The following is a 21,976-nucleotide window of genomic DNA, read 5'->3' as shown; positions in this document are numbered from 1 at the left end:
GGGATAGCTGGGCCAAATGGTGGTTCCATTCCCAGTTTTCTAAGGAATCTCCATACTGTTTTCCAGATTGGCTGCACCAATTTGCAGTCCCAACAGCAATGTATGAGTGTTCCTTTTCCCCCACATCCTCTCCAACAACTATTGTTGTTTGTATTCTTGATAACTGCCATTCTGACTGAAGTGAGATGAAATCTTAAAGTAGTTTTGATTTGCATTTTCTAATTACTAAAGATGTTGAACATTTTTTCATTTATTTGTTGATCAATTGTATAACTTCCTCTGAGAAGTGTCCATTCAGCTCCTTAGCCAATTTATTTATTGGGTTGTTTGTTATTTTGGTGGCAAGTTGTTTGAGTTCTTTATATATCCTGGAGATTAGTGCTATATCTGACTGCATGTGGCAAAAATTTGCTCCCAAATTGTAGGCTCTCTCTTCACCTCATTGATTGTTTCTTTTGCTGAGAAGTAGCTTTTTAGTTTGAATTCCTTCCATTTATTGATTCTTGATTTTCTATCTTGTGCTTTAGGTGTCATGTTAAGGAATTTGGGGCCTAATCTGACATTATGAAGATTTAGGCCTACTTTTTCCTCTGCTAGGTGCAGGGTTTCTGGCTAATTCTGGCTTGATCCACTTTGAGTTGAATTTTGTGCATGGTGAGAGGATTAGTTTTGTTTTGTTGCATATGGATTTCCAGTTTTCCCAGCACTATTTGTCAAAGAGAGTCTTTCACCTCTTTGATTAAATTGATTTCCCAAGTATTTCTTTTTTTTGAGGCTATTATGAATGGGGTAGTTTTCCTAATTTCATAACCTCTTTAGTTACATTTAGAAGAAAATAAATTTTATCAATTTAACTCACATATCTCTAGTGATTAAAATAGGCTTCTCTCTCATCAGAGTACTCCACTTCTAGGCTCAGGGAATTTAGGAATTTGATTTTATAACCTAAAAACTTCCTGGTGAGCTGTGAAGAGTGAAAGAGGTCTTGAGGAATATCATCCCAATTCTTGGTTGAACCTGGAGAGCTCTCCTACATTTTATCATATACCTTTCTAGTAGTTTTCCTGTCTCACAGTGATACTCTTTGGTTGATTAATTTTCATAACCTCTTTGGTTACATGGTGTTTCCAATTGCCGGTAAACAAAGCTCATTTTATTCTGCCCATCACCTTATAAAAGTCAGTTAAAATCTCCAGACCTCAATTCCATGTGTAAATATGTGAAATGAAGGAGTCATGTAGATGTGTTGACTATAACATTTGTTGCTTTTAGTTGTTTACTTATTCCTGGAATCAATATTAATCCAGAGTGATGTTTTACCAAATGTTTCTTCAGCTTATTAACTATTATCTATCTATACACATGTAGACTCTTTGACACAACATTTGTTTCAGACATTAACATATTCTGGTATTTTGTTACTTTGTTTAAGGATAAATTCAACTGAAAGTACTGCTCAGAACCATTTTTTTTTCCCTTGATTACCAGTATCTCTCCAACACAGGCTGCCTCAAATGATAAAATACAAATCTCTCAATGTGGTGCAGAATTTGCATGGGCTATGATCCAATTTTCCAGGCTCTGCATGGAGGTAGCTGTGGTTGGAATGGTGGTACTGAAAGGGAGAAGGACTTAAAACCCACAAAGTTTGTGATAGATGGGGCAGATGTCAGTTAACTCTTGAATTTGTTGTAAACATCAAGAAATTTAGAAATAAAGTAGAAACTTTGTGATGCTTTGAGGAGCACACTTAAAATCACCACAACCTCAGATGTTTGTGCTGAAGAAGTAAGAGAGCCAAGAAGAAAATATTAGTCAGATCTGGAACTCCACTCATTCTAATAATATCCCTGGCAGAGAAATCATTACCCATTTCGCAAAACACAGCCTTAGGGTTAGTCTGACAAGCCCTAGGTGCTCAAAAAATTGTCTTTTCCAAACTGACCCAGTTTGCAAGCTCAACCCACACACATGCCCAACTCTTCCTTTCTTTCCTTTCTCTTTCTTTCTCCTTCTCCCTCTCTGTCTCCTCCTGCCTCTGCCCCTTTCCCTTCTTTTTTATGGTAATATGAATTCCATTCAGTATGAAATGTGTGTGTCAGATAAGTCCACTAGAAACTGTCAAGAGCAAAAGAAGAGCATGAGTCTTGTGGTCATTATAAGAGGTTGTGTTTCCCTATTACCTCATTCATTTATGTTATCTAAGTATTAAATCAAAGTATTTGCTAAATTATAATTTAAATATACAAGGAATGAATGTGTGTTTGTGTGTGTGTGTCTGCACATGTATATGTGGATGGGTCTGTGTGTGTATAAACACTGATGGATATTTTTCCAAATGAACTGATGTTGACCTCTTACTTGTGGTTCAGAAGGAACTTGATGTTCTACTTTTTCTCTGGAGACATGAAGAGACTACTAAAGGAGGAGGTAATGGCGGTAGAATTGTGTGTGCGTGTGTTAGGTAATATTGGGTGGGAAATTTAGGGATATTTTCCTTGTAGGCTTCCAAATAAATCTGTTTATGTCATGGATTGTTATTAGGAATAAAAATAAATTTCTTCATGAGCATGTTCTTAATTTCCCGAAAATCTTATAAATGTTTCTCAATAAGGTAGTTAAACAAACTTTGTCTTCAAATAATAATAATAACCACCACTGAGCATTTATTCTGCTTAGCATTATGCCTAACACTTCCTATCCCTTCTCTCTCATTCATATAACCTCAAAAAGGGCATTAATAAATTTTTAACTTTTTGAAAAGTTAAATTTGCTTGTAATAACTGGAAGTACTCTATACTGTTATAGGATTAGCATTGAAATCTTCCAACCCACATAATAGTCAACTATTGGAGAGGATATTAATTACATTGCTTCCCTTATCCTATCCACCTTTTCTTTAAAATTTTTTTTGTTTGTTTGTTTTAGATGGATACCATACTTTTATTTCATTTATTTATTTTTTATGCAGTGCTGAATTAAACACAGTGCCTCACATGTGCTAGGCAAGTACTCAATCACTGAAGTAAAAACCCAGTCCCCAGTGAAGAGGTTTTCAAACACTGCCTTGAAGACTAGTATGGACAGTTTGTACATCTATTTATCTACGGAAGTTTTTTAAGACGTGACCTATGTCCAAGGAATGGGCTGGGATCAGAAATATTTTTAAGTTACTCCAGTAATTTTGGTGAATAACTAGACTTTGGAACCATATCTCAGAGGATCAAAGACACTTGTAACTTTCATTCCCCTCCTGTGAAACACACAACTGTCTAAAGCTGTACTATCCAGTATGGTAAACAGTAGCCACTAGCACAAGTCGCAATTAAATACTTGTGTGTACAGTTTGTCAAGATTTTAATAATTCATGTTAAAATAGCACTTTGGACATCAAGAAAATATTATAAAACTTAAAATTTTCACCTCTTTTGATTTATGTGTTCTAATGTGGCAAAAGTATTTAAAACTCCTCATCTAGAAAACATATGTTCCATAGCTCATAAACTGTGTGTTATAAAATTCTAAAGTTAAAAGAACCTCATAGATAGATGATATAATCCTCTCATTTCACAAATGAAGAAACAGGAACCCCAGTGTCTGAAATGATTTATTCACTTGAGTTGGTGGTAGAGCCAATATGTCCCTGAATTGAACAGCTCCAGATCCCCATCCAGTGCTCATTTCTCTCTCCTTTGTGGCCCATGTTTGGCTGCAGTAGCCATATCTAGTGTTCAGCTTTTCTATGATTCTGGGTATAGAAAATCTCACCATTTACATTCCCTGCCACAGTCTCTGCTCACCAGATTCTGTCTGCATAGCTAGTGCTTCCAAATTCATCACTAAAAAGCCACATTCAGGCTCTTACATGGATGCCTCCCCTTGTCACCATCTCACATTATTTACTAGTTTTTATTCCACAAGGAACTGTAGTTTTTGTGAGGACTTGATATCTTTCCAAAGAATGATTCAAAAATAATTCTTAACTGAGCAGTGCAAACTTATGAAATTCACTAATAATGGTTCCTCCCCCAGCATTTACTAGAATTCTGGTTTTCTCTGGCATCCAGAGAACAATGTTTGTTCTCCTCCTTTCTCCATTTCTAGTTCATTCTTCAGAAGGATCAAGTGCTAATAGGTGTGAGTCACTCCCTCCCTGGCTCCTGCAACTGTAAAAACAAGTTATTATTTTTTACATGGCATCAACAGAGCCTTGCTTATATAAGACATTTTAAAAAAATAATGCTCTTTTTCTCTTATCTTTTAAAAAAAGACTTAAGAATTTTAAGAAAATCATGTTATTGATATTCAAAATATTTTGAAGACACTCCTCCCCAACTCCTGGAGGAATATATCCTGCTGTGAATTGGGGCATTTTAGGGATTTACTTCCCCCTGTGATTCTAAGCTTCTTGAGACCCATGCACCTGCATGTCTCAAAATGTATTAAAATCCATTTGTTTGTATGTATGTGTGTCAAAGTCAATGGAGATAGAGAAAAATTCCTGGCTGATATCTTTTTTCCCTTTTGATGTATTGCCTTCTGGATTCCTCAGGCTTAAGCTGAGCTGTCAAGTATAGAATTTATAGAGAGTAATTAACCCAAGTCATTGATAAATCACAGTGCTCCCAGACAAATAAGAATGTGTGAATATATCTTTTTTATATATATTATAGGATCCAGTCATGCAAATACTTGCAATTTTCATCCTATAGAATTCATCTAGTTGAATTCTCACTGTGGCAGAAGGTAAGCAAGGGCCCTCTTTGCTTGGCTTCAAAGTTGTGTATCCAATGTGGCAAACCCTTCTGATCAGAGCTTTTTCCCACATCATTTATAGCCGTCTTTTACTGATGCTGACTGTTTTTGACCACAGAAATCCAGGACAATGATAATCACTCTGTGAAAAGAAAAAAAAAAGAAAACGAACATATTTAGAGATCACAGTATCAGCAACATCTAGAACAGAATACTACAGTCCAGGCCACATGTATACTATCTATACAATGCTTATAAATGGAGCTTTTTTTTTTTTTATAGGGTCTTGATTTAACATCTGAGCAGCCACCTTATGAGATGAGTTTTGCTTTCCTGTACTTCCTCTTACCTGAACTCCCTCCACCCCCATTAGTGACCTATCCCATGGTACCATAACCCTAAGCCAATCCCAGAACAGACTCCTTTGCTCTAGAAAGCCCCGAGGTGCCATTGACCTAAGCCAATCCAATGCTATTTCCACTTGCCTAGCTCTGACACAAGCACTCCTGAACCTATCCCATACCACCACCACTACACCTCCAAACCCCTACCCCACAAAAGCTGAACATCTTGGGGCCTTTCTCTCCTCTCTATAGAGAAATGGCCTTTAATTGTCAGCTTTGACAAATGAACCTTTGTGTGCATCTCTGCCTGGTCTCTGTCCTTCATTTCTCGATTGCCCATCTCTCGCTTTCTCATTTTCCTTTCAGCTTTGTTGAATGAAAAGCTATTCTTTTGTTAGTTGAAGTGGTGATGGACCATGGTGGGCATGGTCTGTAAAATGCAGAACTTGGAACTTGCTTTCCTTTTCAGTGTCAGGAAAAAGTGATTAACCAGGTGGATATCCTCATTAGGGAATCAATGACTTCTAGGATAAGAGGAATCCCTGAAGTCTTAACAGCTGTAACAACTGCATCTTTCTGTTAGAAGATCATTGTACTTCTTGGGGAACTTTTAAAGCTCCTGTATGTTTTCTTTAGGCTTTAAACCTATCTATTTAATATGGTTTCCTTCTGCCACTATAAGTATGCCTCTAAATGCCACAAAGAGTTTGATTTTAAGCAAAATTGTCTCTGCTTTTGCTTCTTGTTTGGTTAAAGCACCAACGTGTCTTAAGTGTTTATTGGTTAGATTTTTGTAGATTTTTATCAAGAGTTCTGAAGCCACTGTTTTAGTCTCCTATTTCTCAGAGGCCTATATGCTTTTAAACTTTGAAATAGACATGAACAAAATTTCTCTGTACATACACAATAAGCCTAGTGTAATATTTTTAAGTTATAACCTATTAGTGAGTTTTCAAATATGTTCAGTTGATCAAAATCTTTATTTTTAAATGAAATAGACCAAAAGAGACAATATGAAGATAAACACTGTTTTTGAAACTTAATATGTATACCTATTTCTGCATCTTGATCATCTACCTAGCCATTATTTTTCAGTTTTATAAAAAAAGGCTTAAAGAAAATCTGTTTTAAGAAAAATGTCAGAAATAAATTGTTAGATAGCATAACAATTCTTATGGCTTCATGGTAGACTAAATAGGCAACAGTTACTATATAAGCATTTTTAGTTTCCCTGTAAGATGATATCATTCTTTCACCAATTCCTCCTTCCACAATTCCCATCTTAGTTTTTTTGTTTGCTTGTTTAAACTATTGTAGAGACATTACAAAGGGGTTAATATTAAGTCATATGGATTTTACTAATTGTTTTCATGAAAATTTTTAAATATTCCTTTCTTCCTATTTGCAGTTTTAGTTCAGCTACTATACTTATGTGTTTTGTGTTTCCTATGTATAGCAAACACTGTCAATATTTGTAAAGTCCGGAAATTTCTTAGCAAGGTTTTAATTTCAGAGGACAGCTGCCAGATCAGGGACATACTAAAGTGAGTACTATTCTTTCACACTCAGAATAGATACTGTAATACAGCATATAGCACAGGTGATGTGATTAGGTGGAAACAGATGAGAGTTTGGCAATATTTAGGTATTTTAAAATGCAACATGATTACAAATTTACAAAATTATTTAACATTTTCTTTTCTCTTGAAGCATGTTATTCTCAGCTCATCTGTGGTTCTGTGTTGTGTAGTTCATTCTACTCATAAAATGATATCTGTTGACTTGGAGGAAGATCTCTTGTCAGGCCATAGTCTTTTGTAATAGCATTCAATGAAAGCATAATTTATTTGTGGTATGGTTTTGATGTGGTTCATATGCTGGAGCTTGGTCTCCAGTGTGGCAGTGTTAGGTGGTGGAAACTTTAAGAGGTGGGGCCCAGTGGAAAGTACTTAAGTCATTGAGGACTCCACCCTCATGAATGAATGAATGCTGGTCTCACAGCAGATTGGGTCTTCCAATCAGAGTTCCTGAGAGAATGGGTTATTATAAAATAATAAGCCTTGCTCCTCCCTGGTCTCTTGTTTCATGGCTTGCCATGTGAGCTCTGTCTTCCACATATGCTCCTGCCATTGTGATACCATCCAGCACGAGGAATTCACCAGAGCCCAATGGATGGTGGCATCATGCTCTTGAACCTCCAGAACTATAAACTAAATAAACCGCTTTTCTTCATGATGAAGTTCTTAGTCTCAGGTATTTTGTTATATCTACACAGAACAGACTGACAATATGGCAACAATGTTTTCAAATGATACCCTTCCAAATTTTGTTTTACTTATAAGCTTGTTTAAAGAGAAGAAATATTGCCTTCTATCTGCATTTGGAAAGAAAGTCCCATCTTGATATCTATTCTAATATTCCATTTGTAATTTCCTTGATAATGCTTACTTATCGAAACATAAAGGAAAGTATCTGGAGGCTAGTTTTTAAAAATATTTTTAGTTGTAAATGGACACAAACCCTTTTTATTTATTTATTTTTATCTGGTGCTAAGGATCAAACCCAGTGCCTCACATATGCTAGGCAAGTACTCTAACACCGAGCTACAACCCCAGCCCTGAAGGCTAGTTTTTGAAGGACTTTTAAACAAAGGTAATACCATTATATCCGTTTCAATAAAGCTGAAAATTTTGAGTGAATGGAATAATTTAAAATTAACTCTCCCAGCGACTTTATGAATTCTTAGTATGTATATATGTTTGGAAAATATTTCCCCTTAATCTCATCAAAACAGAACTGTAATTACATCAAGGACTCAAATACCATTCTTAATAACGATTCTATTAATCCCCAAGATTTTAAAATTATTGTTTATTTTTATTTTTTATCTTTTTTTTTCTTTTTGGTACTAGGGATTGAACTCAGGGGCACTTAATCTCTGAACCACATCCTCAGCCCTTTTTATTTTGAGACAGGGTCTCTAAGTTGCTTAGGAGTTTGCTAAATTGCTGAGGCTGGTCTCAAACTTTTAATCCTCCTGCCTCAGCCTCCTAAGTCACTGGGATTACAGACATGCACTACCACTCCTGTCTCCAAGACCATTATTTATTTTGATTCATCAGTTAGTTATTCCTATGATGAGTTTGAAATATTTAAATGGAGTTTTTAAATGACTCATGTACTTTGGGGTGGGGAGGGAGGAAAAAAAGGAAAATACCAAGGGCATTGAGTTTTCCACTTTTATATGGTAATATTTGATGGCATTACAATTAAGTTCACTGGTCAGAGCTCTGGTGATTTGAGGTATTTTAAAATGCCATTTGTCTACTTATTATTGTAAATTCTGGAGGAAATGACATCTATAATTTTATTATATAGTCATTTATATTTTAGTATCAAAAGAGATTTTTAATTTATATAACTGAATGCAAGTTTTAATGTTGAGAAATACCCATGTTTATTTTGTTTTTATGGTTAAATGGACTTTTGAAGATCTACAAAATAATCACATTATATTTGTTTTTTAAGAATTACTCCTTGCTTCTTGGGCTGTCGGTATAGTTCTGAGGCCCTGGGTTCAATCCCCAGCACCGAAAAAAAGAATTACTCCTTGTCTCTGAATTTAGTCTTCTCCCATGGAAAGACATTGACCAACCAATAAATCTTTGATTTTTATCACAAAATAAATAGACATACATTCAGTAAATGTACTATCAAAATAACAAGAAGTCTCAAAAACTTCTTGTTAAATGTATTATATCACCAAGTGTTTAATAAAAGCTACTAATGTGAGTTGTGTCTAGAGCTACAAACTAGAGTTGTCCTCTAATTCTTCTGATGCACATTATGTAGATTATTTATTGTATTATATTAATAATATAGATGTCATTATATTAAAATTCATATCATTTTAGACTGCAAAGACCCTTAAAGACCTTTACAGACCTTCAGAGACCTTCTACACCAGTGACTCTCAGATTGGATTCACCTTCAGAGCTTTAAAACTTTCTTAGGCTGTGCCTCTACAATAATTAAATCAGAATCTCTGGGACAGTACTGAGGTATCAAAATTTTATAATTCTCTAAGTGATTCAAGTATACGGTCTAATGTAAGGACAAACGGCCTGGGTTGGTGGTCCAGGCTAGTGGTCCTCAAACTCAGAAGTACATAAGATTTACCAACAGTATTGTGGGCCAGGTCACTCAGAAAACACACCAAGTCCCAGTTTTGTCCAAATTGAAGAATCTTTATTTAGCTGGCTGTACAGCAACTACTCCCACAGGACTCATAACTGTCTCTGTAAGGAACAGCCCCTAGCCTGAGTGTTTTAGGATATTTAAAGGCAAAACCTGCAAAACCCACATCTGGTTGATGTAGCTGTGAGCAAGCTGGTACAGAAGCTGAATTGGGCAGTTAGTGAGACAATGCAATGGGTACACTGGCAATTCCCCTGGGACTTTCCAGGTTAACATAGCAGCAAGCAAGAAGAAGGGAAAGGTGTCAAAATGATCCTAGTGCAGTACAAGTTAGAGAATGGTTACCAACGTCTAGACAATCAATCTCTGACAAAGTACGTTGCCCAAGAAAAATGGAAACCAAAGAGAACAATTTTTTGTTGTATAAGAATTGCTATTTTGTGTTGCCAAGATGTTATGCCAGGTAACTATTAATGGGCACAGAGGCAAGGCTTTCCCATGGGAGAAGCATTTCTTACGTAATATGGAGTCTCAGGGTAAAATGGAGTCTGTTTGGTCATTGCCCATATAGCCTGGCCCTTAACAATAGAGTTTCATTTTAAAAGCACATACTTATGGGTTTCAACCTGAAAGAATCTAATTCAGAAGATTTGGATTTGGATCTGAAAAATTTCATGATCCCAAGTGTATAGACTGAATTGTTTTCCCCCAAATTCGTGTGATTTTTCACTCCAAATGTGATTATATTTTTAGAAGGGCTTGTTATGGTTTAGCTATAAGGTATCCCTCAAAATCTCAGATGTGAGACAATGTAAGAATGTTCAGAGGTGAAATGATTGATATGGATTAACTGGGCAGGTAGGTAACTGTAGACAGGTAGGGTGTGGCTGGAGGAGATAGCTCACTGGGGGAATGCCTTGGGATACATATTTTTTCCTGGTGAGCAGAACTCTCTCTTTGCTTCTTGGTTGCCTGTCCTAAGCTGCTTCTCTCTGCCTTTCTACCATGATGTTCTGCCTTGACTCAGACCCAGAGCTATGGATTTGGCCAACCATGGACTGAACCTCTGAAACCATGAACCAAAATAAACTTTTCATCCTCTATATTTTTCTTATTAGGTATGTTGGTCACAGTGACAAAAAATGGACTAAAACCAGCTTTTAGGAGATAATTAAGTTCAATGAAGTCATAAAGGTAATACCTTATAAGAAGGATTAAGAGAGAATCTCAATGTACAGTCCATATGAAACCACAACCAGAAGCTACTCTCATCAAGTCAGGAGAAAAGCCCTCATCAGAAACTGAATTGGCTATCACCCTGATTTTGGATTTCCCAGTCTCGGAATGATGAGAAATGAATTTCTGTTGTCATCCAGTCTATGGCATTTCATTATAGTAGCCCAGATTTCACTTGAGTAAGCCGTATCCGCCAGAAGTTCTGTTTTTGTTTGTCTGAGGGATAGCATGAGGCATTGTTATATTTTTAGAAGTTTCTTAAGTGATTCTAAAGTATAACTGGAATTGAGAACAACTAGTCCAGTTTCTTCCATTTGTAACTAAGGATACTAAAACTCAAATTGATTAAGTTATTTGCCATGTTATCATGGCTTCTGCTATTGCTTAATATCCCAAAGTTAGAAAAACAAAAAGAGAAATAATTTCTTCTGCAGTTATACCAAATTTGTAAATGACCTTATCTTAGAACTCAGAATTTTCAGTTTCTAATATTAATCCAATCATCTTCCCCCAAACCACATGAATATTTGCTCAATTCAGATAAATTCAGTTTAAAGAACTTTCCTAATATACTATAATCCATGATCATTGTAACTTGTTTTCTAGTTCTACTTATAACAGTGGCTACTTGCTCAATAACTGATCAGAAAGCAATATTTGTATATATTTCATGGCTAATCTTTACAACATGATATCAATCTTCCCACTATGAATGGGACTTGTTATCATGCATTAGCTTTCTTGTCTGTAGTTAGGCTTTTAAATTTTGTTATTTTAGCATTAGAATAATGGTAGTATTATCCAAATGGCCATGATAATAAAAATTCTCAAAAATAACACTCTTTAAAAAATCACAAAAATGAAAGAAAACACAGAAGAAACTGTATATTCTTTGGTGTTAAATAAGAAAAGGATATAAAATCATGGACTACCATTCTCAAATTTAACATTAGCAAATTGTCAATTATTCCTCATCTAAGATACTATATATACAATATAGCTTAGATCTTCTTTGCTTACCATAATTAATCTCATCAGCAGAAGGAGATGTCCAAATGGCCTCAATGTTAAATATTTTATTGGAATTCTTTATGTCTAATAGGCAGATGAAGTGTGAAATGAAACCTTAACTGCAATGTGAAATCAACTTCATTATATCAGCCAAAATTGAAATCAAATTATTTTTCCTAAATTGCATAGCCAATAAAAATTATTTAGAAAGAAATACATTAGTGAATAAAATCAATCTTCAAATCATTTTATACAATTATTACACCAGAACAAATGAGCAAATAAGAATTTTTTAATCAACACTTCTTTAGTTTGAGTGCATATTTAGCAACAGTCCTATAGAACACAAGTTCCCAAATTTTTTGAATGTTAGAATAACAAGAATTTTAAATCTTTGGGAATTATTATTTTATTAGTACAGTCTACATTTTGGACATCAGAAGTTTTAAATATTCTCTGAAATTTTATGTGCAGTAAGGCTTGGGGATCACTGTTATGTGTAACATTGGTTCTATCTCTGACTGCACATTCAAAAGAACCATCTGGTACCTTTAAAAGCAGGATGCTTAAGCTGCATCCTAAGATTTAAGTCTTAGGATGTCTGAGGGTAAGACCAGCTGTGCTAGGTATTTGCAGGTGATACTATTGTACAGCCAGGGGTTAGATTTTGTATTACAGAATAGTGCAAGGGCCACTTCTTATCTTCTTTTGAATCTTACAATAGAAAATCCCATAAGGCTTGGTTTACCAGCTGGTATAAAACTGGTGTAATCTCAATTACTTTTGGCAGAGTTAGAGGGTAGTGTGTAATTCATCTTAATTGGTTTTGATGAAGTAAAATATTATGATGTGAAGTTCAGTATTATAGTGTAGATGTGAGGTATCCCCCAAAAGCTCACATGTGAGACAGTACAAGAAGGTTTAGAGGAGAAATGATTGGATTGTAAGAGTCTTAACACAATCAATGAATTAATCCCCTGATAGGGGCTTGCTGAGTGGTAATTGAAGTGGTAGGGTGTGGCTGGAGGAGGTGGAAATTAGGGCATGGCTTTGGGGTATATATTTGTATCTGATAAGTGGAGATTCTCTCTTTGCTTCCTGATCATGATGGGAGCTACTTCCCTTTGCTATTCCGCCATGATGTTCAGCCTCACCTGCAGCCCTGAAGAATTAGAATCTCTGAAACTGTGAACCTTCAAATGAACTCTTCCTCCTCTACAGTTGTGCTGGTTGGGTCTTCTAGATGTGGTGGCAAAAAAGCTGACTAAAACAGTCAGGTATTTATCATGCAAGAATCAATCCATCAAACAAAAACGCCCAACAAACAATCAAAACCAGGCACATTCCAGTCCACAAAGACTGATTAATAAACTGTGATAATAAACAACATTTATTGAGTTCTCACTCCTTGCCAGGCAGGCACATATGCAATGTTTTATTTACTCTTTATAGCGAATGAGATTAAGTACAAATATTAAACTTCTGCTCATGAGGAAAGTAGAACTAAAATATGTTAAATGATTGCCTGTCTCAAGCCATACACTGACATGACAGAGTCTAAATTTGAGCCCAGTTTTGTTCAATCTCAAAATCCAGCCTCTTAGTTGATGGACACAGTAAATTCTCCATGATTGTATCTAGACTGGGACACAGCTGCAATCTGAAACTGCATTCTAATTTAATAAATATGTGCTGTGCTACTAAATAGGAGGAAGAGATCTAGAAATGGACACATTTCTAGCATGAGGAAGCTTACAGGTTAATAAAGAAGATAAAAGGAAAACAAACAAAACTCTAAAGTAAAGCTCTCTTGGTATAGGAGAACTGGCATCCTGAAAGGCAAGTTTAGTCTCTTGCAATTATGTCGCTTTTGGAGTCACATGCGCTTAAGTTACTGAGGAAAAGATTTACTCTGGCCTTATGTATTCACTTTACCTAGAAAAATACTTGGTAAATTCAGAACTTCAGTAGGGCTTTATACTTTTGCAAATATAAATGAAGAGATTTAGTGGAAAGGAGATGGACTTGATACTAGCAAACTAAATCATTTATGGTCTGAGATATTTGTTTTGGGAAATTCACTTCAACTTTCTGAGTCTGTTCCCTCATCTGTCAGATGATATAATACCCACATCAGTATCTGTGAGAATAAAATAAGACACATGTGGATGTTCTTGCTGTACTCAATCATCTGTCAGAAGATTGTGAGCCCAGGAAATATGTACCTGAAGGAGAAGTGTATGTAAACTTGTGGCTCAGGGTGGAGATGAAGCTCAGTTATGATTAGCAATGTAGGTAAGTGTTTCATTTTGTTTTAATGATGAAAACTATGATTAGGGAGCTTGAGTCATTTGGGATGGAGCTGTAGCAGCAGAACAGGTTCAGTAGTGAAGTAGAGCAGGCCAGGGCTAGAAAAGCCAGGAAAGAAGACCTGAGTGGGGCAGTCTAGAGAAGTTTCAATGGATGTCTGGCTGGGACTGAATGCTCAGAAATGGAAGAGGAAGCTCAAGGAGATTGTCACTGAATAAGTACAACCAGAGGGCAAAATGGCTTGAACAAGCTAAATAATCATCCCTCTTCAATAACCCAAGAATGAGAAAATGTATAGGTAGAGGGTAAGGCAGATTCACAAAGAGTAAATTTTACCTGAGGAGAAAAATATGTTTTAAGAATTGAAGCAGTTATTCAGTCCTGGGTCATGACTGGTTAAAACCTATATGGTAGATTTTAGTTTAATTGAGTGAATTAAACTCAATAAGAGAACAGAAACCATCTAACTGTAACAGCCTTATAACATTGGTATCTGTGAGCTAGAACCAGGAATAAACCAATGACAATATATATATATATATATATATTTTTGTTGTTGTTGTTGTTGTTGTTATATATAAAATATATATATATTTTTTCGTCCCCCCCAGGAATTGAACTCAGGGGTGCTTAACCACTGAACTACATCCCCAGCACTTTTTATTTTTTAATTTTGATACAGGGTCTCTCTGAGTTGCTTACAGTCTTGCTAAACTGCTGAGGGTGGCTTTGAACTCACAGTCTTCTTGCTTCAGCCTCCTGGGCTGCTGGGATTATAGGCCTGAACCATTGCACTTGGCAAATAAATAAATAAATAAATAAGTAAGTAAATTTGGTCCATCAGGAACATAAAAGGGATGCCTCTGCTCTATATAAATTACCTCAAAAATAGAAAGAATTCCTTTTTTTTTTCTACCATAAACAACAACATTGAACTAAAAAGGTAAAATAAGCTTCCTAAGAATAAACTGGAAACGAAGAGAAAAGAAGTTATAATAAAATATCCTGGGTCTCCAAACCTTAACTCTTCTTACCCAGAAATTTTATATCTCAGCAAGGAGAGTTTACCAATTGCAACTAGAATCCACAGAAAGAGATGAACACTAAAAAATCGGAGATGGACAGATGTACAAATTTTCAAGAAAAAAGCTGAAACCAAGAGACTTCTTATCCTGAAACCAAGAAAAGAGACTTTTTACAATGAACAAAATTAATAAATCTATTATTAATGTAACAGGCATTTAGAAAAAAAGAAAGGAGTAATTAAGTAGAAGTTAACAAGAATTCACTAAGTAGTAGTCATTTCCTTTTTGACAGTGTTGCTATATCAATAGAACAAAGACATCTAACAAAGTGCATCTGCTATTTGTTTGCAGCTGCATCTGGGAGAAAGGGCTCATTTTTTCTCATCTTTCAACTGGGGTGAGGGTGAGGGTATCCTTTTCTAATTCTTATAAAGGTGCCATGCACCTATGCACACCAGGCTGCTGTCCAGGAACAGGGAAGAAAATATGCCTAGGAAACATGGGTCCTCAGTTGATAAGAATATGCAACAGCATGAGAAATCTATGTCAGTTGGCAGTGGAAAGTACCTGAACACAAGAACTTAAATGAATACAGAACTGGATTTGCAGAGCATGTAAAATTGGGAGATAGACTTTCTCAATTATGCCCATAGTACCCAACATATCAACAAGCTAAAGAGGCCAAATTTAACACAATAAAATTCACTAGAAGCACATGTAAGTGTTGAACACAAACTGCAATGTCTATTGGTTGGAGAGATGTAGCAGCGATTCTGAAAAACAGTTTACCACTTTAGGGTTTTAGTAGATTGTAATATAAGAATCAATGGGGGTAATATAATTAGAAGAAAAATATAGTAATTAGAACAAAGCATTTAACATCATTCTACTCTTCCATTTGGATGAAAGCTTTAATTCAGTTCTTGAAATAAGATTTTGGGAGGGATCTTGGCAAAGTCCAAAGGATAAAGAAACGTTGATGGAGGTGGGTATTTACCTAGGCAATGAAGCATTCTTCTTTAGAACTAAGGCTACATGCACCCTGTAGATTCAGAAGGCAGAATTACAGATTTATGGAGACATACTGTAATGGGGGCTCTTTCCAAAAGTGGATGTCATCCAGAGGCAGATTTCCAAGTCAAGCAATGGTAAATGACAGTAGGTACTGCCTCCTGTCGAGAATTCTCAATACTGATTGTGAGTTATAATTAAGTGAAAGGAGATTTTAAAATGTTGACCCTGCTGATGCTTAGACCCTTCCCTAGGAATCCTGATTTATTGGTCTAATAAAAACATTTATAATAGCTGATGATTCTAAGGTATTAGGTTGGAGAATAACTGACTAGAAGGTTACTTTCTGGAGTGAGTGTGGTACTTACTACCTGCCTGTAATCTCAGCTATTCAGGAGGCTGAGACTGGAGGGTCTCAAGTTTGAGCCCAGCCTGGGAAAAATAGCAAGAACCTGACTCAAACAAACAAAAACACTATTTGTTGGGAAGCTAAATAAATTAAACCAGATGTTTTCTCTAAGATATCTTCCAAATTTGAAAAGATAAGTGGAAATTAACAAATGGGCTACATACTACTAGGCATTTACACAATTTATCCTAATAATTAGTAGATGTAAATATCTTAGCATTGTGCGTGGCATGTAGCAAACTCTCAATAAATATTAGCCATTTTTAATGCATCCCCTCTGTAACTATTCAGTGGAAGTATTATCTCTCTATACTACAGATTAGGAAACGGAAGACTGTATTTAACTTAGCTTTCCACAGTTCACTGTAAATTGCAAAGTAAGGATTTGATCATATTAAGACAAATTCTAAGTTCTAGAGCCCTTTCTCTCCTCCACAGTCCATCTCTAACACATAAGAAAATGTGTGCAAATCAGTGATTTACCTGAGTAAACATTTAACAACTTTAAAAAGACCATTCCCTCCAGACCTGCTTGTGAGGAATCTTTTAAACGCAATTTCTGCAAAGAAGAGACGTATAAAAGTAGACATCCCCTATTTTTCTAAAAATGTAGTTGGATAGAAGCTCCTTTAGGTTTTTGGAACCTCTGAGGCCAAAGGGAATGGAGGGAGGGGGCCTTTCAGAACTCAAAATAAAGTTCTTGAAAGCAAACAGTGAGAAAAACATTTTCCCCAGTAAAACACCTTCCATTGTAATGAACTGGGCAAATAGCCCACACATCTATCCATCTATCATCTCTGTACAGTTGAGCTTTGGTAGGCTAATTACTGCTCACTGCGGGGGCGGGGGCGGAGGGGGGGGTTACCCCAGGTGATTTCCCTGGTCAGATCTAACAACTCCCTGGGGCCTGGTTGAACTAGGTTGTGTTTGTCTACTTTTAACAAAACATGAGGAAACTTTTCTCCAAAAGGCTGTAACTACTAAGGTGGCAAATGCTCCACCTGAAGAACTTGGGTAGATGAGGGATCTCCCCACCCCCCTTTTACACACACACACACACACACACACACACACCCATGATATAAGATAATGAAATTTCCTCTTGTGAGTTGCAAACATCAAATGCTCTGCTCCCAACCCTTTATCTTTTATGATTAAAATCTGTTCAGTATGCAAGGCTTAGTGCTTCCGGATTTAGTGTATTTTGTGGTACAGTCAAAGCGAGAACTGCTTCTGATTAGGTGATTTCCTTCTCTTTGGGAGTAAAACCGAGTGCGGAAGAAAAGGAAAAGTCACTATTTTGGAAGCCGCAGAAAGCAGTAGATTTGCTCTCTGGGGGCTGCAGGGAAGCATCAGCTCTTCCTCTCTGGCCTCCAAAAGTTATCTTTCCTTTGGGTGCGATCCCAGAGTCGAACCTGAAGCATTTGCATTCTAAGAAACTATACAGAGCAAGTTAGAGCCAAAGAGGCCTGGCAGGGCAGGGGTGCCTGGAGTCTGGCCGGTGGTGGGGAAGGCCAAGCGCAGCTCCAGGCGGCGAACCCGGGAGAAGAGGAGGAGAGCGCAGGGAGGGCCGGAGGTCGGGGTTCGGCCAGGGGAGGGGTCCTAGTTTCCCCTTCCCCATCCTCGCCTCCCCAGGCTCTGCTGACGTTGCGGTTTCCTCCTCCCTCCAGCCGAGCCTCAGCGCCCGCCGCGTACCGCCCTCCGCCCCTTTTTCACCCACACCCCACCCACCCGCTCTGGCCCGGCTCGCAGTAGCGCCTCCCGAGGCTGCAGCGGCGCATCCCGGGGCGCGGCGCCCCACAGGCACCCATGGCGCGGCGGTCGCGCTGAGGGTTCGGCTCCTAGCGGGCCGGGGGCCCGGGCGCCCTGGAGTAACTGGGGCGGGAAGGAGCTCGAGGCTGAGGGGGCGACGCGGGAGAGGACGGAGCCTCGGCTGGGAGCAGTAAGCAGAGGCGCGCGCGCGGGGCGGCCGGGGCGCGTGGCGGGTGCTGTTGTGGGTTCCGAGCCGCATAACTTTTTTCCAGAGTCTCGGGCGAGTCGCCTGCGGGGCTGGCCGGGAGCCTCCGGGAAGCTCAGAGCCACGTCCCTGCTGGGCGCCGCGCGCGCAGCGGGCTGCGCGCCCGGGGCCCGGTTGAGCTGGACTCCCCAAGGGCGCCCGAGGCGTGAAACCCGAGGCGTGGGCTTCCCTCAAAGGCAGCTGTTAGTCCCTTCTACTCCTTGAATAGCCAGCACCAAGCCTGGCACCCCGTAGGAACCGGGGATCGCTTTTGTGCATCCGGGCTGCCTGGCCCAGCTGCGATTTCCCTGACGGCCCAGGGGGCTTCGGCTTCTTTCTGCCGGGTTGGGTGGCACAGATTCGTGCACTTCTTTCCCTTCGTATGCGCGCCAGCCCGGTGGTCCTGCGTACCTTTCCGGGCGCTGGCAGGTCGACTTTGTGGCTGAGGAAGCCGAAGGAGCACGTCGCGAGCCTCTCCCAGATGCTGGATTCCAGCGCTCCTAGGCTCCACGGACAATCGGAGAAACTGTTGGTAAACCCCATCGCCGAGGCGGCCCCAGGCAGGGGGTTGACTCACTGACTGGGAAGCGTTGTAAGCGATGCCACATGGGCTCAGCATCTGTCGCCCTGGAATCTGAGCTGCTTGTGACCTGAGAACTTTTTCATTTTCATCTTTCATTTAAGCCAGCAACCTCCTGTTAGGCCGGCTGGCATTAAGATTAAAACTCAGTCCACTGCTCCAGAAGTATGAGGTGAACCTCATTTACCTGGAATTCTTTAAGTCAGGAAATATGACACGTTAATTTTCTAGGGATCTTTGCGAAGTAAAGTTCTTTTAAAACCTTTTCCCCTCCTCATGCTTTATATTACATTAAATTTGAAATAAATATAGATTCTCACTTATAAATATTTTCATTATGTTTTGCATTATAGAATTTAACCTTTCAAGAATTCCCGTTTTGATTTCTCAATAAATGGACAATCTCTATGAAATGAAATATTGAGATTAAATATTTTATAGAATATTCAGATTGTACTACTAAATGGGGTCACAAAAATGAAATGTGCATGGAAGAAATATAGGATTATTTATGAGTGTGACATGTTTCTTTTTTTCCTTTAAGGTTGCTATACAGACATAAGACCTTTGGTGGAGTATGTAGGTTTTTTAAAAAACAGAAAATTGAATTCTATGTCTCCCTCACCTTGTGACCCCCTGTGTGGGTTTAGGGAAAATGCAAGAGAGGGCTGTTAAATAAAGGAACATACAGAGGTACATGAGAAACAGCTCTAGCCTTCTTGGAACTGCAAAGTAGAAAGAAAGAAAAACATATGAGCAGCCCTTCAGAATTTGAGTTATTTTTCATTGACAGGTATATGATGTCAGTATCAGTTTCATTAAGTTTTAGTTAAATAGTAACAGTGGCCTACAAATCACATTCTAATATTCAGATTTAAAAATGATAGTACAGTCACCCAGGAAAAAGGGGACTCTTGGGGGGAAAAAAGAACTAGACAAAGAGGGAAATTTGCAGCAAAATACAATATGGGCTTTTGCATGATGGGGTAGATTGCTTTCGTGATCCTGCTGGGTAGACAGTGTTTTAAGTTCCTTCCTATGAGGTTGAGGCCTAGTGGAGGGAAAATACTTGCTAAGAAAAATCAGCTAGATTTGTCAGGTAAGGTCAGAACCATCTTAGTGACTAATCTTTGTGTGTGCATTTACTTCAGTATTTGATGAAAGTAGTTCAACAGTAAGTTAGAACTGTGCATTTTAGTGAGATGGTATGTCCATTCCAATATCTGGTAGTACTGCTCTGGGAGAACCTGGTGGACATCCTGAGATTAAGTTCTTAACTTCACAGATGTTTCCCAGTGCTTCATTTAAAAAATCTCGTTTGGGGCTAGGATTGTGGCTCAGCGGTCGAGCGCTTGCTTAGCATGTGTGCAGCCCTGGGTTTGATCCTCAGCACCACATATAAATAAATAAAAATAAACATATTTTTTAAAATCTTGTTTTAATCATTGAGAAAATATTTTGTGATCATAGATGCAAATGCATTCTGCAATTAACAAAATGTTGCTTTATACATTTCTTAATGTTATTTGTGATAGGCTTCTTTTTTATTTCTACTTTCCTTGGATCACTGTGTGTTGCATGAAAGAAATTACACAATTCTCAATCAGTGTCATGATTTTAATAAAAGACTGGAGAGGAAAAAAGGAAGGTAAAACATTTGAACTGAGGTTTTAATAATGGGTAATCTTTGTTTTCAAAAGAGTTAAATAAATTATCAAAAGATGATATTTTTGTAGTTGAAGCATATATTAAATATTACTTAGACACTAGTATGTTTGTAGTACAGCAGATATTCTTACACCTTTTCACCACATCCATAGCCTCCTAAATTAAAAAGAAAAATACTATTATTGTTGTGGGATGTGTTTGTGGCAGTCCTTGGAGGAGAAGCAGAAGCTGTAGTAGAGGGAACTTCATCATAGAGGACACGTGATTCCCTTTACAGAGAGGAGCTGATCTTTGTTATTATGAAGGAGTGAGTAAGGTACCTGAGGAGCTTCCAGGAGCAGCAACCTTACTGAAAGAATGTCCAAGTGAAGAGCAGGGTTTGTTTTTTTGTTTTTGTTTTTTTCCCCTAACAGTTCTTATTACTATATTAATTGCCTTAAAGTTTTCTTATTTTGGAATTACATTATCTTCCCCTATAGTGATTTATAGAATAAAATTCTGGATGCCACAAAACTACCAGAAAATGTTTGAATGGCACAACAGAATTCTATAGATCTGGAGTTGGTGCCCAACCAGGGAATGAGACAAGTGCTAAGCTCAGAATTTGGAAAAGGGAAACTGTTTTCCTGTGACATTCATTCCCTGAATTAGTGAGAGAAGGGGAAGTAGAGATTAGAATCTCAGATTCCTGAGCTACCAGTACATGGGTACATGTTTCTATTTGGTGATAGCAGAAATGAGAAATGATGTTTCAAAAAGTCTTTTCAACTCTACTGCTGAATTTTAACTGGAAATTTCCTTTTGAAAATTAGACTTTATATTAAGTGAATAATATTTTTGATTGAAATAATTATTCTTTAAAGCAAAATTTTCTATGTATATGATAAATAAATGTGATCCCAAATTCTGATCTTCTAACTTTAGTTGTTTTACAATTCTAGTTATTTATAGAGGGTAGCTCATGGTGAAGCACTTAAAAAATAATTAAAGTTGAAGAGAAATAGAAAGTATTGTGAATAGAATAAAGAGGGACTATTAGTATCAATAAACTCACACTTTTAAACCCATGTGCATTTAGACAGTTGAAGGAAAGGAAAAGTCCCTGATAGATGATACAAAATACTTATGTACACAAATACTTAATTGCATTTCAAATTGACTCGGCATTCCTCCCCCCTCATCAAAGAATGCTAATAATGTTATATTTTAGCCTAGTGGAAATGAAGGGTGATGTAGAACAGGTGTCTTATCTTCATTTTGGTAGTGTGGAAATAGAAATACTGAAGGTAAGTCTTGTCTATCATTTTACAAGTAATTAGTAGCGCAATTTAAACATGAAATTAACATAAATTGCACGTTTAATGCTGCTTTTCTCTGTTGTGACTCCAAATTCATATTATTAAAGACTCTTAGATTTCATTTTCCTGTACATCT

General features: G+C 37.6%; 1 protein-coding gene and 1 long non-coding RNA gene across 3 annotated transcripts in view; one reads left to right on the top strand and one right to left on the bottom strand.

Annotated features, from left to right (window-relative positions):
- Nucleotides 1–4,640: 4,640 nt before the first annotated feature.
- Nucleotides 4,641–19,006, bottom strand: LOC144366081 (uncharacterized). Its single transcript, XR_013424932.1, has 2 exons — nt 18,706–19,006; nt 4,641–4,897 (listed from the first exon to the last, which is right to left on the bottom strand). It is a non-coding gene; the product is annotated as an uncharacterized LOC144366081 (long non-coding RNA).
- Dse (dermatan sulfate epimerase) overlaps nt 17,752–21,976 on the top strand; it is a 64,822-nt gene continuing 60,597 nt past the window's right edge. The window contains exon 1 of one of the 2 annotated variants that reach the window (XM_078019364.1): nt 17,752–18,240. The gene's annotated coding sequence lies outside the window, so the exon portion shown is untranslated. The remainder of the gene's footprint in view (nt 18,241–21,976) is intronic. The other variant, XM_078019360.1, reaches the window with a different exon arrangement.

This window comes from Ictidomys tridecemlineatus, chromosome 8 (assembly GCF_052094955.1).
Source record: "Ictidomys tridecemlineatus isolate mIctTri1 chromosome 8, mIctTri1.hap1, whole genome shotgun sequence".
NCBI lineage: Eukaryota > Metazoa > Chordata > Mammalia > Rodentia > Sciuridae > Ictidomys > Ictidomys tridecemlineatus.
Note: the sequence above shows the minus strand (reverse complement) of the source record. Positions and strands in the feature narration are given on the sequence as shown.